At 38.6% G+C, this 13,888-nt stretch overlaps 1 long non-coding RNA gene and 7 other non-coding genes across 8 annotated transcripts; all 8 read right to left on the minus strand.

Moving 5' to 3' along the window:
• Positions 1-57: 57 nt before the first annotated feature.
• LOC148970405 (signal recognition particle RNA) lies at positions 58-356 on the minus strand. The gene has a single exon (XR_016149008.1).
• A 951-nt stretch (positions 357-1,307) lies between these two features.
• LOC148970406 (signal recognition particle RNA) lies at positions 1,308-1,606 on the minus strand. Its single transcript, XR_016148784.1, has one exon.
• Positions 1,607-2,229: 623 nt separating this feature from the next.
• Positions 2,230-2,528, minus strand: LOC148970407 (signal recognition particle RNA). The gene has a single exon (XR_016149015.1).
• An 814-nt stretch (positions 2,529-3,342) lies between these two features.
• Positions 3,343-10,120, minus strand: LOC120494583 (uncharacterized). Its single transcript, XR_016148570.1, has 5 exons — positions 9,209-10,120; positions 7,409-7,491; positions 6,203-6,392; positions 5,946-6,039; positions 3,343-4,631 (listed from the first exon to the last, which is right to left on the minus strand). It is a non-coding gene; the product is annotated as an uncharacterized LOC120494583 (long non-coding RNA).
• A 151-nt stretch (positions 10,121-10,271) lies between these two features.
• On the minus strand, positions 10,272-10,570 carry LOC148970408 (signal recognition particle RNA). The gene has a single exon (XR_016148848.1).
• Positions 10,571-11,194: 624 nt separating this feature from the next.
• LOC148970409 (signal recognition particle RNA) lies at positions 11,195-11,493 on the minus strand. Its single transcript, XR_016148787.1, has one exon.
• A 621-nt stretch (positions 11,494-12,114) lies between these two features.
• LOC148970410 (signal recognition particle RNA) lies at positions 12,115-12,413 on the minus strand. The gene has a single exon (XR_016148989.1).
• A 951-nt stretch (positions 12,414-13,364) lies between these two features.
• Positions 13,365-13,663, minus strand: LOC148970411 (signal recognition particle RNA). Its single transcript, XR_016149023.1, has one exon.
• Positions 13,664-13,888: the final 225 nt, after the last annotated feature.

Consider the following 13,888-nt stretch of genomic DNA (forward strand, 5'->3'; position numbering starts at 1 on the left):
TTATGTTCATTTGTTGTTGCTGTTATTTATTAGATTTCACAGAATAACTGTTCACACAAAAGAATGGGTCTCACTGTATCCCTCAGGCAGCACTGCAGTGTCTATTCACAGGCACGATCCCACTACTGATCGCCACGGGGATTTTGACCTGCTTCGTCTCCGACCTGGGCCGGTTCACCCCTCCTTAGGCGACCTGGTGGTCCCGGGCTCCCCCAGGAACACCATATCGATACCGAACTTAGCGCGGACACCCAATCGACATAGTCCACTGCAGTCCAGAACCCCTGAGCTCAAGAGATCCACCAGCCTCAGCCTCCCAGTAGCTTGGACTACAGGCACGCGCCACTGCACCCGGCGAGAGCTGTGAGAATCAGCGCTGCTCCTGAATCCAGTGGCTCACAGCGCCCTCTAGTGTATGAAAACAAAATACCAGGGAATGATTAGGCAGGATCCGATGAACTAAAGCATTTTACAATCTCTTTGGTAGCTATATTGTTAAAGATAAGTAGTACATTGTCTTATTTATGCATTTTTTAATTGCTAAATTATTTTTGCACAACGCATTTAAATTATAGCTGTCCTACGCTATCTCACGACCAATTCGTACGAATTCGACCAATGATTAAAAAGTGGCTAATTCGTACTAATTCGTACAACCTCACTCATACGAATTCGTACGATTTGTCTAAACCCACGTGATGGTTAGGTTTAGGGGCGGGGTAAGGGTCAGGTCATTCGTACGAATTCATACGAATTGGCCAATTCGTAAAATATGTACGATTTAGCAAAATCGTACTAATTCGTACGAGTGAGGTCGTAAGAATTCTTACGAATTACCCACTTTTTAATCATTCCTCGAATTCGTACGATTGGTCGTGAGATCGGCTTGAGCTGTCTAACCACATATAGGCCCTAGCCTGAGTTTTTATTTTTTTGTATTTTTTTTTAGCAACTAGCCTATTTCTCTTAATCTATTCTAATTGGTAACTTTAAAAATAAAATGAAGTGATCTTACCTTAACAAATCAATCATTTGCTTTATCTATAGATTTTCAGCTGTTTGATCATTAAATATGTATTATAGGCTATTTTTAAAATACGGACAACTAAATTACATTTGTGAGACATTACAAAAATATAAGGCATTGGTGTAAATGTATCTAACAGGGAAGCCATATAGAAAAAATTTACTTTATTATGATAAATGAAGACTGGATTGGAAAGTTTTATTTGGCCATTAGTGGCTTTATTTTGTGTTCATTTGTTGTTGCTGCTGTTTATTAGATTCCACAGAATAACTGTTCACACAAAAGACCGAGTCTCGCTGTATCGCTCAGGCTGCACTGCAGAGTCTATTCACAGGCGCGATCCCACTACTGATCAACACGGGGACTTTGACCTGCTTCGTCTCCGACCTGGGCCGGTTCACCCCTCCTTAGGCGACCTGGTGGTCCCGGGCTCCCCCAGAAGCACCATATCGATACCGAACTTAGCACGGACACCCGATCGCCATAGTCCACTGCAGTCCAGAACCCCTGAGCTCAAGCAATCCACCAGCCTCAGCCTCCCAGTAGCTTGGACTACAGGCGCGCGCCACTGCACCCGGCGAGAGCTGTGAGAATCAGCGCTGCTACTGAATCCAGTGGCTCACAGCGCCCTCTAGTGTATGAAAACAAAATACCAGGGAATGATTAGGCAGGATCCGATGAACTAAAGCATTTTACAATCTCTTTGGTAGCTATATTGTTAAAGGTAAGTAGTACATTGTCTTATTTATGCATTTTTTAATTGCTAAATTATTTTTGCACAATACATTTAAATTATAGCTATCTAACCACATGTAGGCCCTAGCCTGAGTTTTTTTTTTTTTTATCCACTAGCATATTTATCTTAATCTATTCTAATTGGTAACTTTAAAAATTAAATAAAGTGATCTTAGTTTAACAAATCAATCGTTTGCTTTATATATAGATTTTCAGCAGTTTGATCATTAAATATCTTTAATAGGCTATTTGTAAAATACGGACATCTAAACTACATTTGTGATACATTAAAAAATATAAGGCATTGGTGTAAATGTATCTAACAGGGAAGCCATATAGAAAAAATGTACTTTATTATAATAAATGAAGACTGGATTGGACAGTTTTATTTGGCCATTAAGGGCTTTATTTTATGTTCATTTGTTGTTGCTGTTATTTATTAGATTTCACAGAATAACTGTTCACACAAAAGAATGGGTCTCACTGTATCCCTCAGGCAGCACTGCAGTGTCTATTCACAGGCACGATCCCACTACTGATCGCCACGGGGATTTTGACCTGCTTCGTCTCCGACCTGGGCCGGTTCACCCCTCCTTAGGCGACCTGGTGGTCCCGGGCTCCCCCAGGAACACCATATCGATACCGAACTTAGCACGGACACCCGATCGACATAGTCCACTGCAGTCCAGAACCCCTGAGCTCAAGCGATCCACCAGCCTCAGCCTCCCAGTAGCTTGGACTACAGGCACGCACCACTGCACCTGGCGAGAGCTGTGAGAATCAGTGCTGCTACTGAATCCAGTGGCTCACAGCGCCCTCTAGTGTATGAAAACAAAATACCAGGGAATGATTAGGCAGGATCCGATGAACTAAAGCATTTTACAATCTCTTTGGTAGCTATATTGTTAAAGATAAGTAGTACATTGTCTTATTTATGCATTTTTTAATTGCTAAATTATTTTTGCACAACGCATTTAAATTATAGCTGTCCTACGCTATCTCACGACCAATTCGTACGAATTCGACCAATGATTAAAAAGTGGCTAATTCGTACTAATTCGTACAACCTCACTCATACGAATTCGTACGATTTGTCTAAACCCACGTGATGGTTAGGTTTAGGGGCGGGGTAAGGGTCAGGTCATTCGTACGAATTCATACGAATTGGCCAATTCGTAAAATATGTACGATTTAGCAAAATCGTACTAATTCGTACGAGTGAGGTCGTAAGAATTCTTACGAATTACCCACTTTTTAATCATTCCTCGAATTCGTACGATTGGTCGTGAGATCGGCTTGAGCTGTCTAACCACATATAGGCCCTAGCCTGAGTTTTTATTTTTTTGTATTTTTTTTTAGCAACTAGCCTGTTTCTCTTAATCTATTCTAATTGGTAACTTTAAAAATAAAATGAAGTGATCTTACCTTAACAAATCAATAATTTGCTTTATCTATAGATTTTCAGCTGTTTGATCATTAAATATGTATTATAGGCTATTTTTAAAATACGGACAACTAAATTACATTTGTGAGACATTACAAAAATATAAGGCATTGGTGTAAATGTATCTAACCCCTTACAGAAAAACCACATGAGTTTCACATGTGCAAAAACACATGTGATCACATGTGACAATGTGGACATGTGATTTTGCACATGTGAAATTTAACATGTGAAATATGTGCAACACATGTGCTTTGCACATATTTCACATGTGCAAAAACACATGTGATCACATGTGACAACGTGGACATGTGATTTTGCACATGTGAAATATGTGCAACACATGTGCTTTGCACATGTTAAACATGGGAAACATGTGCTTTTGGAACATACCCCCATGTGAAACACATGTGATTACATGTGAAACCCATGTGAAACCCATATGATTACATGTGAAACCCATGTGATTACATGTGAAACTGTGGGATTGCATGTGAAACCCAAACCCATGTGATTACATGTGAATCCTATGTGATTGCATGTGAAACCCATGTGATTACATGTGAAACCCATGTGATTGCATGTGAAACCCATGGGATTGCATGTGAAACCCAAACCCATGTGATTACATGTGAAACCCATGTGATTGCATGTGAAACCCTTGTGTGATTGCATGTGAAACCCATGTGATTGCATGTGACAACGTGGACATGTGATTTTGCACATGTGAAATATGTGCAACACATGTGCTTTGCACATGTTAAACATGGGAAACATGTGCTTTTGGAACATACCCCCATGTGAAACACATGTGATTACATGTGAAACCCATGTGAAACCCATATGATTACATGTGAAACCCATGTGATTACATGTGAAACTGTCGGATTGCATGTGAAACCCAAACCCATGTGATTACATGTGAAACCCATGGGATTGCATGTGAAATGTAAAATTCCCATATGAAATCCATGAGCTTACATGTACAACCTAAAATTCCCATGTGAAACATTTATTCACATGTGAAACCCATGAGATATCATGTGAAATATAAAATATCTCATGTGAAACCCATGAACTATCCATGTTAAAGCTACACACCATGTAAACCTGTAACTTCATGTGAAATCCATGTAAAAACCATTAAGCAATATACCACAGAAAATGGTAGGCCTACCGTGTTCTTTTGTATGGTCTATAGCCTAATGTTTCCCAACATTAAACCAAATAATTCAAATTTACTTTTTATTTCATTTCAAAATATGCAATACAAATTGAATGTTTAAAACAAACAAAGCAAAACCAAATTAAAATTATACATAAAAAGCCACAAAAAAAAAAAACGCAGGTACGCGCATGTCAGTGTGTGTGGTGTGCGTTTGTAAAAGTGTGTCTCAGTCCTTTGTGTCTTCTGCAGCAGGCATCCTGTTTTGGGATAGAAAAAGATCAAAGATTAGGGCAGTGCAAACCATAGACTGTAAAAAAAAAAAAATATGGACGCAGTGTCCATGACGTCACCCCGTAGGTTTCTGAAAAGCATTTTTGAAGCTTAAATTAAATGGGGCTTAATTAATTAAATAATTAATTTAATTATTATCCATTTGTAATATTATTATTATTATTATTATTATATTATTATTATGTCATTAAACATTCCGTTTTATTTTTCCCCAAATTCCGTTTTTTCCGTTTCAATTTTAGCAAATTCCGTTTTTTTTACCCTTTACTGTTATTTTAGTTGTAAAAAGAGTGTGCTTTTAATGTTAATGATTAAAATGTACACAAATAAAATAGGCATTTTCTCTTAAAATGACAAATACTGCATGATGCAGCATAACACGGTTATGAGCTTTAAACTGTCCTGTAAAATAAATTATATTAGTTTATATAAGTTAAAATAAAAGTCACACTCTAGCTGCGTCGTAATGTGCATACTATCCATCCTAAATAGTATGTGACATTAGTAACTGTCAATATTATTTCGGGCATAGTATGCACATTGGGACGCAGCTTCAGTCTCTCGCACGCACTATCGAGCGCTCTCTCGGACACACTCGGTCTCTCTCGTGCGCACTGTTGAGCGTGCTGTCTCTCTCTCGCGCGCGCTCTCTCGACTCGGACACACACTCGGTCCGGCACCTCATAGACAGACGTACACGGAGGGGACTTTGTGTGTGTGCGACGAGTTTCTTAACTTTTTCGTCGATGAAAGCAGAGCCGTGGAGAGCCGCTTCGCCATGCTTTCAGTGGAAACGCGGCTATTGTTTTGATGCAGTCATGAGCTGAAATGACGGGAGGGGTTGTGTCGCCCAGATTTGCTTCCCCGTCTCTCTGCATTTCCCCAGACATACGTTCTTCTCCCACACAAAAAACGAATTTCATTCCAAATATGTAAAATTCTGCGAAATTCCGCGTTAACACTGGATTCTGCGTTAATTGGCCAATTCCGCGATTCCGTCCGCGATCCCGTGATCGCGGAAATTATAGGGCCCTACGTAAATATGCTATGAGCAAAACATGTTGGCAAACAGCAATGCCGTTTGCATCTTGCTTAAACAACTGTATAAAACGAGTGGTGCGTCTCATTTATAAAAAAAAAACAACTATTGACAGTTTGTGAATAGATCACAATGTAGACTGAGGAATAAACTGAGTCCTCAGTCCTCACTCATGACGGTTTCGCAAATGTAAACAGGCACATGGGGATCACACTTGGATGTTGGATCGTCTGAATATTACCTTTCTGCTCGTCTCCTCAGATCTTTTAACTTTTGTGCCATGCAGACCTTAATCTCAGTGCCTCCGATGCCTGGGTGCCTCTTTTTGATATGGTCTGTAAGAAATGAGATTGATTACATTAAAATTTGAAAACAAGTTTGTCATGACGTGACATAACTGCCAGATTCAAACTGTGCTTTTCACGCTATGGCTGTCGCTGACAGACGCGCTCAGTGCCATATAAAAACTATTGATAAAAGATATTCAGACATGCTTACCAATTATTAGCTGCACCTTTTGTAGGTCAAGGCTCTTTTTTCACCAACAACCCCTTTTTTCCGTTCATGTTGCCATCTCTTTGAAAGAGAAGATGGAGTCCATAAGAGTTCTGGTTAACTTTTTGTAACCCTTACATCTTTGAGCATGATCCAAACCAACTGGGTTCATTAAGTCAGTCACAGACTTGTTCTGCAAAGCAAAAAATAAAATAGAAAATTTTCGTCAGGACAGAAACCGTGATCTTTTTTTAACGTTATTACGTATTAGGTGAGGTTTTCACGTTGGAGCTGTGAGTGTAAATTTTAGCAAATTATTTATTGTTCATGCTCGAGTCTTGTTACTCTTTTACCTTCATAGTTATTCCAGAATTTAGGGGTAAAATGCGAGAAATCTCCTTTAGTGGACTTAGATATGCTGGGCACTACTCACTGATCTATATAAATGACTTGATTGCTCATGAAGTCATGTAAATTGAAGTCACCATATTCAATTGAATTAATAGGAAATCATCTGACTTTAATGAGAAAACATGACCTAACGAGTCAGTGTTTTTTATATTTGAATACTATACATTCTTACAATGTAAACATCCTAAACATTTCTAATTATTATCAATGTTAAAAACAGTTATGCTGATTATTGTGTTTTATGTTGTAACAGTTTAAACCATTTTTCCCCCTCCAGGATGTATTGTTAAATAGACCACAAACATACTGTATGAAGGGTAGTTTACACTAATGTTCAAACATTTGCGGTCAATGATAGATTTAAAAATTAATAAAACAAAAAAAAAGAAGAAATTAATATTTTTACTCAGGAAGAATGCATATTCAAATAAATGCAGTTATTTAAACCTTTCTATTCATCAAATAATCCTGGAAAACACAAAAATATGAAACAGCACAACTGTTTTCAACACTGATAATAATCATAAATGTTTTTTGAGCATCAAATCGTCATATTAGAATAATTTATGAAGGATGATGTGAAGCTGTGATGCTGACAATTCAGCTTTGATCACAGGAATTAATTGCAATATATTCACATTGAAAACATTTTTTTATTTATATTATTTCACAATATTATTTTTAAATCTTTTTTTTTTTTGTTAACATAAGAGACATAAACATTTGTACCAAGACAATTAGTATATGTTTGACATTAGTGTAGGTTTGACATTAGTGTATGTTTGGCGTTTTACTTACTAATCATATGGTTCATCAGTAGTGCTTTAGAGATGAAGATCAGCTCCACTTCAATACGTTGCAGGGCATCAGCACTGAAGGATCTAGGAACACAACAAGCCATTTGTCACTGAGCCAACAATGTTATTATACAATGCCAGGTTTATTAAAAGGAAAGAATCTACAGCAGAGGTGAAATGGAGAAAAGAGAAATAATTTAAAATACAGAATATAATTTCTTAACTAGGATAAAAGAATTTGTTTTTGGGTTTATTATTCATTTAATTTTGCTCATACAGTGTAACTTCATTTGGATGTCAAAACCTTCTTAAAATAAACAATTTAGCAGTTCCGCATCACAATCCGTACACGAAAACTCGCTTCCGGGCACGTAAAAACGTCAGAGCAACCCTTAACGGATTAGACCAATGAACTTTTGATACGTCATTTACTGGGGGAAGGTCTTATCTTTGTTTCTATAGCTTTGATTGGTTTATTTTTGGCCTATGAAATGCTCATAAATGGCGATTTGCTGAGGCGGCGCTGGGTGGGGAACTATGTTACGCGTCACAAGATTCCGTACAGTCATTGTTGGGAGCGTAACATGAAACCGTACAACGGGGATAAACAACGTTTATGGACACCCTGCCTCATCGTGCAGTAGTTAGATTTCATTATGACACAATTTACTTCACATTTGACTCTTTGGGTGACTTTAAAGTCCTTAGCTGCTATCGCTGATCTGCAAAATATTGTTCATTACGGAAAATGGCGCGTTCGGTCACCGCAGGTCGTTTCCAAGACCTTGTGAACATAGTTTTTAAACTGCCGTTTAAAATGGGATTTTATTAACTTTATAAGACACATTTTAGGTTAAAAATGTTCAACACCAATAACCATTACGTTTAACTTCAATACTATTTACCACATGACCAAAACTTCATTCATTTCATTTGCTGACTCTCTTCCCTCCTTCACCGGTATCTATGCGAGATCCCTGCCCACCTACATTTTTAAATGTCACTCAGGTGTCATTGTACTTATCGCTAAAATGTCGTCTTCAAAGGGCGTGGACTTCGACAATGTGTGAAGAAAATCAAAGATGACAACACACATTTTCCAAAGGTATATATAACTTTAGTTGACCTGGAAGTGATTAATTGTACATTTGATTCAAAGGGTCACTGTACGGATTCATGTTACGGAAGCGTCGCTGTACGGATTGTGATGCGGAACTGCTAAAAATAATTAATTTGAGAAATAAAATGAGGTTATTTAATGAGCTTCCTCGGCTCACGTGTCCTAACGTCAACGTTACTTCTCTGGCAGCAGCTTTCCTCAGAAATGTTGAAGTCGTGGAGCTTTCTGTCTGTTATGGGTTATTTTGTTAAATCACAGAACATTTTTTAATCAAAATGTGTTTAACGTTACCATTGAGCTAGCTAACGTTATTTTCAGCCAATTTTATTGCTCCTGAAACTGAAAGTAACATCACCGATACGTTATGTTTATGTTTGTGTTAAATAAATTAGCTCACTTCCCAGTAAAACCCTTACAAAACCTCTCATCTACACATAAGAGGTGATTAAAATAAACTTTAATAAATAAAAGTTTAGCCGAGTTAACGTTACGTTAGCCTTGCTAGCTAGCCTAGCTGCTACCTCTTTAGCCTTGCTACCTCAGTACCTCTAACGGACTTTTTCCGAAGACACTAACGTTACACCATGTCGATAAAGTACATTTTTGTCAATTACAAGCAGGAGAAATGTAATAAAAAACAGTTGTGAGTATTATTCGTGTGCTTTTAGAGACTAATCTCACCTGAAAAAAGCCGTGAAAAGTTGAAACAACAGCGAGAGAGGGAGTTTCGTTGTTTACCAGAAGCAGTGGTCCCGCGCCGTTTCCATGGCAACTCTGCGCGCCGCCCGCTCCGGTGTTTGAGAGACTCGAAATTTCAAGGTGCACGGCATTGATTAAACCACGTCAAAATCATGCAGCACTTAAAACATATACTATACATGTACATATAATAAACATGTCCTGAAAGTGCTGTGTAAATAGAATATGAAAGCAGTAGCCTATTGATTATATCAAATATAAAATTATATTGTTGATTATGTAAACTATATTTATAATATAGCTTTAGAAATGGTAAACAGTGTTGAAATAAAAGTATTGCAATTAAAACAAACTTGATTAAAAACTATACGCTACATTATTATTAAAATATTTTCATGATGAATATATTTTCACATTAGTATAGGCATATGTGGGCCTAGGCCTACACATGCATTATAAGCTTTATGTTCTGCATTTTGTGTGAATAAGGCTAAAAATGTACAGTATTTGTGACGTGGTAACATAATTCACATGTTAAAACCTATTACAACGTGCAAATATATTTCACATCAGCTCCACATTATTACCTATAACATGTTTTCCACATGTGCCACGTGTTCCATTAAGTTCACATGAGGTGACATGATGTTCACATGTGGTAGAACATTACTCATGTGGTGACATGTTGTTCACATGTGGTGAAACATTGTTCACATGTGGTCGAACATTACTCACATGTGGTGACATGTTGTTCACATGTGGTGAAACATTGTTCACATGTGGTGACATGTTGTTCACATGTGTTCACATGTGGGCACATGTGGTCACATGTGGACACATGTGGTCACATGTGGAAAACATGTGATAACATGTGAAATTCATGTGTTTTTTCTGTAAGGGACAGGGAAGCCATATAGAAAAAAATTACTTTATTATGATAAATGAAGACTGGATTGGAAAGTTTTATTTGGCCATTAGTGGCTTTATTTTGTGTTCATTTGTTGTTGCTGCTGTTTATTAGATTCCACAGAATAACTGTTCACACAAAAGACCGAGTCTCGCTGTATTGCTCAGGCTGCACTGCAGAGTCTATTCACAGGCGCAATCCCACTACTGATCGACACGGGGACTTTGACCTGCTTCGTCTCCGACCTGGGCCGGTTCACCCCTCCTTAGGCGACCTGGTGGTCCCGGGCTCCCCCAGAAGCACCATATCGATACCGAACTTAGCACGGACACCCGATCGACATAGTCCACTGCAGTCCAGAACCCCTGAGCTCAAGCGATCCACCAGCCTCAGCCTCCCAGTAGCTTGGACTACAGGCGCGCGCCACTGCACCCGGCGAGAGCTGTGAGAATCAGCGCTGCTACTGAATCCAGTGGCTCACAGCGCCCTCTAGTGTATGAAAACAAAATACCAGGGAATGATTAGGCAGGATCCGATGAACTAAAGCATTTTACAATCTCTTTGGTAGCTATATTGTTAAAGGTAAGTAGTACATTGTCTTATTTATGCATTTTTTAATTGCTAAATTATTTTTGCACAATACATTTAAATTATAGCTATCTAACCACATGTAGGCCCTAGCCTGAGTTATTTTTTTTTTTTATCCACTAGCATATTTATCTTAATCTATTCTAATTGGTAACTTTAAAAATTAAATAAAGTGATCTTAGTTTAACAAATCAATCGTTTGCTTTATATATAGATTTTCAGCAGTTTGATCATTAAATATCTTTAATAGGCTATTTGTAAAATACGGACATCTAAACTACATTTGTGATACATTAAAAAATATAAGGCATTGGTGTAAATGTATCTAACAGGGAAGCCATATAGAAAAAATGTACTTTATTATAATAAATGAAGACTGGATTGGACAGTTTTATTTGGCCATTAAGGGCTTTATTTTATGTTCATTTGTTGTTGCTGTTATTTATTAGATTTCACAGAATAACTGTTCACACAAAAGAATGGGTCTCACTGTATCGCTCAGGCTGCACTGCAGAGTCTATTCACAGGCGCGATCCCACTACTGATCGACACGGGGACTTTGACCTGCTTCGTCTCCGACCTGGGCCGGTTCACCCCTCCTTAGGCGACCTGGTGGTCCCGGGCTCCCCCAGAAGCACCATATCGATACCGAACTTAGCACGGACACCCGATCGACATAGTCCACTGCAGTCCAGAACCCCTGAGCTCAAGCAATCCACCAGCCTCAGCCTCCCAGTAGCTTGGACTACAGGCACGCGCCACTGCACCCGGCGAGAGCTGTGAGAATCAGTGCTGCTACTGAATCCAGTGGCTCACAGCGCCCTCTAGTGTATGAAAACAAAATACCAGGGAATGATTAGGCAGGATCCGATGAACTAAAGCATTTTACAATCTCTTTGGTAGCTATATTGTTAAAGGTAAGTAGTACATTGTCTTATTTATGCATTTTTTAATTGCTAAATTGTTTTTGCACAATACATTTAAATTATAGCTATCTAACCACATGTAGGCCCTAGCCTGAGTTTTTTTTTTTTATCCACTAGCATATTTATCTTAATCTATTCTAATTGGTAACTTTAAAAATTAAATAAAGTGATCTTAGTTTAACAAATCAATCGTTTGCTTTATATATAGATTTTCAGCAGTTTGATCATTAAATATCTTTAATAGGCTATTTGTAAAATACGGACATCTAAACTACATTTGTGATACATTAAAAAATATAAGGCATTGGTGTAAATGTATCTAACAGGGAAGCCATATAGAAAAAATGTACTTTATTATAATAAATGAAGACTGGATTGGACAGTTTTATTTGGCCATTAAGGGCTTTATTTTATGTTCATTTGTTGTTGCTGTTATTTATTAGATTTCACAGAATAACTGTTCACACAAAAGAATGGGTCTCACTGTATCCCTCAGGCAGCACTGCAGTGTCTATTCACAGGCACGATCCCACTACTGATCGCCACGGGGATTTTGACCTGCTTCGTCTCCGACCTGGGCCGGTTCACCCCTCCTTAGGCGACCTGGTGGTCCCGGGCTCCCCCAGGAACACCATATCGATACCGAACTTAGCGCGGACACCCAATCGACATAGTCCACTGCAGTCCAGAACCCCTGAGCTCAAGAGATCCACCAGCCTCAGCCTCCCAGTAGCTTGGACTACAGGCACACGCCACTGCACCCGGCGAGAGCTGTGAGAATCAGCGCTGCTCCTGAATCCAGTGGCTCACAGCGCCCTCTAGTGTATGAAAACAAAATACCAGGGAATGATTAGGCAGGATCCGATGAACTAAAGCATTTTACAATCTCTTTGGTAGCTATATTGTTAAAGATAAGTAGTACATTGTCTTATTTATGCATTTTTTAATTGCTAAATTATTTTTGCACAACGCATTTAAATTATAGCTGTCCTACGCTATCTCACGACCAATTCGTACGAATTCGACCAATGATTAAAAAGTGGCTAATTCGTACTAATTCGTACAACCTCACTCATACGAATTCGTACGATTTGTCTAAACCCACGTGATGGTTAGGTTTAGGGGCGGGGTAAGGGTCAGGTCATTCGTACGAATTCATACGAATTGGCCAATTCGTAAAATATGTACGATTTAGCAAAATCGTACTAATTCGTACGAGTGAGGTCGTAAGAATTCTTACGAATTACCCACTTTTTAATCATTCCTCGAATTCGTACGATTGGTCGTGAGATCGGCTTGAGCTGTCTAACCACATATAGGCCCTAGCCTGAGTTTTTATTTTTTTGTATTTTTTTTTAGCAACTAGCCTGTTTCTCTTAATCTATTCTAATTGGTAACTTTAAAAATAAAATGAAGTGATCTTACCTTAACAAATCAATCATTTGCTTTATCTATAGATTTTCAGCTGTTTGATCATTAAATATGTATTATAGGCTATTTTTAAAATACGGACAACTAAATTACATTTGTGAGACATTACAAAAATATAAGGCATTGGTGTAAATGTATCTAACAGGGAAGCCATATAGAAAAAATTTACTTTATTATGATAAATGAAGACTGGATTGGAAAGTTTTATTTGGCCATTAGTGGCTTTATTTTGTGTTCATTTGTTGTTGCTGCTGTTTATTAGATTCCACAGAATAACTGTTCACACAAAAGACCGAGTCTCGCTGTATCGCTCAGGCTGCACTGCAGAGTCTATTCACAGGCGCAATCCCACTACTGATCGACACGGGGACTTTGACCTGCTTCGTCTCCGACCTGGGCCGGTTCACCCCTCCTTAGGCGACCTGGTGGTCCCGGGCTCCCCCAGAAGCACCATATCGATACCGAACTTAGCACGGACACCCGATCGACATAGTCCACTGCAGTCCAGAACCCCTGAGCTCAAGCGATCCACCAGCCTCAGCCTCCCAGTAGCTTGGACTACAGGCGCGCGCCACTGCACCCGGCGAGAGCTGTGAGAATCAGCGCTGCTACTGAATCCAGTGGCTCACAGCGCCCTCTAGTGTATGAAAACAAAATACCAGGGAATGATTAGGCAGGATCCGATGAACTAAAGCATTTTACAATCTCTTTGGTAGCTATATTGTTAAAGGTAAGTAGTACATTGTCTTATTTATGCATTTTTTAATTGCTAAATTATTTTTGCACAATACATTTAAATTATAGCTATCT

The sequence above is a fragment of the Pimephales promelas genome, chromosome 21, assembly GCF_988280905.1.
Source record: "Pimephales promelas chromosome 21, fPimPro1.hap1.1, whole genome shotgun sequence".
Taxonomy (NCBI): domain Eukaryota; kingdom Metazoa; phylum Chordata; class Actinopteri; order Cypriniformes; family Leuciscidae; genus Pimephales; species Pimephales promelas.